A 4919-nucleotide genomic window follows, 5' to 3' on the forward strand; every position below is an offset into this window, starting at 1 on the left:
TAACAGTACAACTGGGCCCCTCTAACAGTACAACTGGTCCCTCTAACAGTACAACTGGCCCCTCTAACAGTACAACTGGCCCCTCTAACAGTACAACTGGCCCCTCTAACAGTACAACAGGCCCCTCAACAGTACAACTGGCCCCTCTAACAGTACAACTGGGCCCCTCTAACAGTACAACTGGCCCCTCTAACAGTACAACTGGGCCCCTCTAACAGTACAACTGGGCCCCTCTAACAGTACAACTGGCCCCTCTAACAGTACAACTGGCCCCTCTAAACAGTACAACTGGGCCCCTCTAACAGTACAACTGGCCCTCTAACAGTACAACTGGCCCCTCTAACAGTACAACTGGCCCCTCTAACAGTACAACTGGCCCTCTAACAGTACAACTGCCCCTCTAACAGTACAACTGGCCCTCTAACAGTACAACTGGCCCCTCTGACAGTACAACTGGCCCCTCTGACAGTACAACTGGCCCCTCTGACAGTACAAACTGGCCCCTCTAACAGTACAACTGGCCCCTCTAACAGTACAACTGGCCCCTCTAACAGTACAACTGGCCCCTCTAACAGTACAACTGGCCCTCTAACAGTACAACTGGCCTCTCTAACAGTACAACTGGCCTCTCTAAAACAGTTACAAAACTGGCCCCTCTCTAACAGTACAACTGGCCCCTCTAACAGTACAACTGGCCCCTCTAACAGTACAACCGGCGCCTCTAACAGTACAACTGGCCCCTCTAACAGTACAACTGGCCCCTCTAACAGTACAACTGGCCCCAGCTTGGCCCCAGCTTGGCCCCCCCAGTTGAAATGGTCTAGAACCGCCACTGAGGACCACAAATACAAATTCCATCTAGACACCGTTGCCCTAGATAGCACACAAAACAACTATACATACCTCGGCCTAAAATTCAGCGCCACAGGTAACTTCCACAAAGCTGTGAACGAGCTGAGAGACAAGGCAAGAAGGGCCTTCTACACCATCAAAAGGAACATAAAATTCGACATACCAATTAGGATCTGGCTAAAAATACTTGAATCAGTTATAGAATCCATGACCCTTTATGGTTGTTAGGTCTGGGGTCCGCTCACCAACCAATAATTCACAAAATGGGACAAACACCAAATTGAGACTCCGCATGCAGAATTCTGTAAAAATATCCTCAGTGCATAACGTAAAACACCAAATAATGCATGCAGAGCAGAGCAGAACTATTTGRACATCYTTACAACACTGTATATCGACATAATATGACATTTGAKYTGTCTTTATTCTTTTGGAACTTCTGGAAGAGTAATGTTTACTGTTCATTTTTATTGTTTATTTCACTTTTGTTCATTGACTATTTCACTTGCTTTGGTAATGTGAACATATGTTTCCCATGCCAATAAAYCCTTTGAATTGACAGACAGAGAAGTGAGCTATCCCCGACAAAACCTATTCCCCCTCAGGAAACTGAAAAGATTTGGCATGGGTCCTCAGATCCTCAAAAGATTTTACAGCTGCACCATCGAGAGCAACCTGACTGGTTGCATCACCGCCTGGTATGGCTACTGCTCGGCATCTGACCGCAAGGCACTACAGAGGGTAGTACGGACGGCCCAGTACATCACTGGGGCCAAGCTTCCTGCCATCCAGGACCTCTATACCAGGCGGTGTCAGAGGAAGGCCCTAAAAAGTTCAAAGACTCCAGCCACCCTAGTCAAAGACTGGTCTCTCTGCTAACACACGGTAAGCGGTACCGGAGCACCAAATCTAGGTCCAAAAGGCTTCTTAAAAGCTTCCAACCCCAAGCTAGAAGACTCCTGAACAGCTAATCAAATGGCTACCCAGACTATTTGCATTGCCACACCACCCCTCTTTCTCGCTGCTGCTACTCTCTGTTATTATCTATGCATAGTCACTTTAATAACTTTCTATATGTACATATTACCTCAATTACCTCAACACCGGTGCCCCCGCACATTAACTCTGTCCGGTACCCCCTGTATATAGCCTCCACATTGACTCTGTACCGGTACCCCTGTATATAGCCCCCACATTGACTCTGTACCAGTACCCCTGTATATAGCCTCCACATTGACTCTGTACGGTACCCCCTGTATATAGCCTTCCACATTGACTCTGTACCGGTACCTTCCCGCTAATAATACCTCCACATTGACACTGTACCGGTACCGGTGCTGTATCAGCCTCACATGACTCTGTACTACCCGTATATAGCCCCCACATTTGACTCTGTACCCAGTACGGCCGTTATATGCCTCCACATTGACACCTGTACCGGTACCCCTGTACATAGCCTCCACATACCTGTACCGTACCCCTGTATATAGCCTCCACATTGATCTCTGCTACCGGTACCCCCTGTATATAGCCTCACACAATTGACTTGTACGTACCCCTGTATATAGCCCTCCTAGACCGGTCGCCCTATAGAGCCTCCCATTGACTTGTACCAGTACACCTGTATATAGCCTCCACCATTGACTCTGTACCAGACCCCTGTAATTTGCCTCCACTTTCTGACTCTGTACCGGGTACCCCGTAACATAGCCTCCACTAGACTCTGACCGGTTACCCCTGATATTGCTCTCCACCTTTTGATTCTGTACGGGTACCCCCGTATATAGCCCTGCTCATTGGTTACTTTAACTGCTGCCTCTTATTATTGTTGCTTATTCTTACTTGTTTTTGTATTTTCTTAAAACTGCATTGTTGATTATGGTAAGTAAGGGAATACCCCCCTGAAATGGACAAAAATGAATGGGATCTTATTGGCACCGTACGAAACATATACACGATGTACAATAACACTCAAATGGACGCCGTTTCATTCAAAACTTATTGCAAATGTCAAATGCCAAGTGTCACACAGCAAAAATCCAATAGATGGCGAGCGTGCTCCACGGTAAATTTTCATATTGCAAATGCACATCAAGTCAAGACCCAAGAGTCAAATTTTGAAAATCTGAAAAAATGTGAAAACTTATCACCCCCTTAAAAAAGTGCTTTCTGGACCGTTTTTCGAAATTATTTCAATTGTTTTGTCAATTACACATGTATAAGAACTGTGTGAACATACTTCGTCATATTTTATTGTCATATTTTTTTTACTTGTCCATAAGGCATATTTTTTGTCCATTTGAAATATGATTTCATAGGAAGTCAAAAGTCAGTGAAATGCAATATCCAGATGCAATATGAAAGTACCAAAWAAGGATGTTATGTCCATTTGCCATAATGATTTATTTATTTTTTCTTTTACCTTTATTTAACTAGGCAGGTCAGTTAAGAACAAATTCTTATTTTCAATTACGGCCTAGGAACAGTGGGTTAACTGCCTTGTTCAGGGGCAGAACGACAGATTTGTACCTTGTCAGTTCGGGGATTTGAACTTGCAACCTTTCAGTTACTAGTCTAACGCTCTAACCACCTAGGCTATTCTGCCGCCCCAATGTACGATGTACGATCATAGGAAGTTGGTTTCCAAACCCAAAAGTCAGTGAACAATGTCCAAATGGCATTTATACTGCCCAAATGATATATAGCACTATGTTAAGCCATGAATCAACCTAGATGGTCTATTTGTCATGTATAATGAGGGAGAAGTGGGACTCTGTTGTTTTTTAAACGTCCAAAATGACCAGGGGCGCCCCCTATTGGATGGGCACGGGTGGGGCTTGCTCCCTACCCAACCATTGACCCCTTGCACCCCCCTAAAGGCATTAAAAACCACCGTTGGTGTTGATTTCAGAATGTCAATTTGGTGATGGTCTATCACTGTTTAAACATATTGCAAATGGACAAAAGTCAGCCAGCAAGTCAGGGTCCATCAGTCAATTAGATATAATTCTGACACCAAACTGATACAAACTGACACRACACCCACTTTTTCCAACTCGTTTAGAAGCCAACTATCACATATTTCAGAGCAGGCCCAAAATTCACAGCGCCTTCTGTTTAAACCATAATAAAAACATAAAACACGTAGTTACGTTCTAGCTGCGGGTCCAGTTCTGACATTATGTGTAGGCCTATGTGAGGCGACCCCGAATCCCAAGTTTCGGCTCGATAGGTCATTCTGAGCCATTTTCCGGACGTTACTACGGGGTCCTTGAATGAGCTATCGGACAGAAACGTTGGGGTCGCCTCTATGGGTCGAGGCGGTTTCAATGCACCTAGTCTTGCGACTCTGGGACTTTTCTAAATGTCGTCATTTTCGTGATGGTCAAAATGAATTGAAGTTATTGCAAATGTACGAGGCTGTTTCTCGGTCTGAGAACCTCCTAGAGCCACATAACTCACCGTGCACTATCGACTTGAGCTCTAGAACAGGTTTCTAAAGTTTCAGAGCTCTAGATCTGACGATTCTTTGACAGTTCGAACAAAGGTAACTATTGCAGGCTCTGTGTCTCTTTAAGCCCCACACTGTGTCACTCCGTCCTTGCTGTGTGTGCGTGAGCTTTTCTTGGAAATCTGATGGGAGAAATGACTGATTTACAGTACATGAGGGTTACCCAGTCACACATATAACGTTTTGGAAAGATGTGACTTTTTTAACCCTTCAAAACAGCCACTGTGACCCCAATTTAAGGCACTTCCGGTTGGCACAGGAAGCTTAAAGTAAACACATAGGCTTGCACAGATCGGGAGGACCTCAGGAACGTTCCTGAGGTCGAATTGTGCTTCTAACCCTAACGGTTCTCCCGCTGTCACCCAAAAGCACCTGAAATTTAGGGCCAGGCTTCATTTTGGCCCTTATTTTCTTCACGGTCGCTGCGCTTAGACCGAGCGAGCTACGGTCTAGCGGGGCATCTCGTTGAACTCCGCACAGCCTAGAGATTATGGTAATGCCATTGCAGGCTCTGTATGTCTTTAAGCCCCGCACTCTCTCTCTCTCTGTGAGAGAG

The sequence above is a fragment of the Salvelinus sp. IW2-2015 genome, unplaced genomic scaffold (assembly GCF_002910315.2).
Source record: "Salvelinus sp. IW2-2015 unplaced genomic scaffold, ASM291031v2 Un_scaffold5158, whole genome shotgun sequence".
Classification (NCBI taxonomy): Eukaryota; Metazoa; Chordata; class Actinopteri; order Salmoniformes; family Salmonidae; genus Salvelinus; species Salvelinus sp. IW2-2015.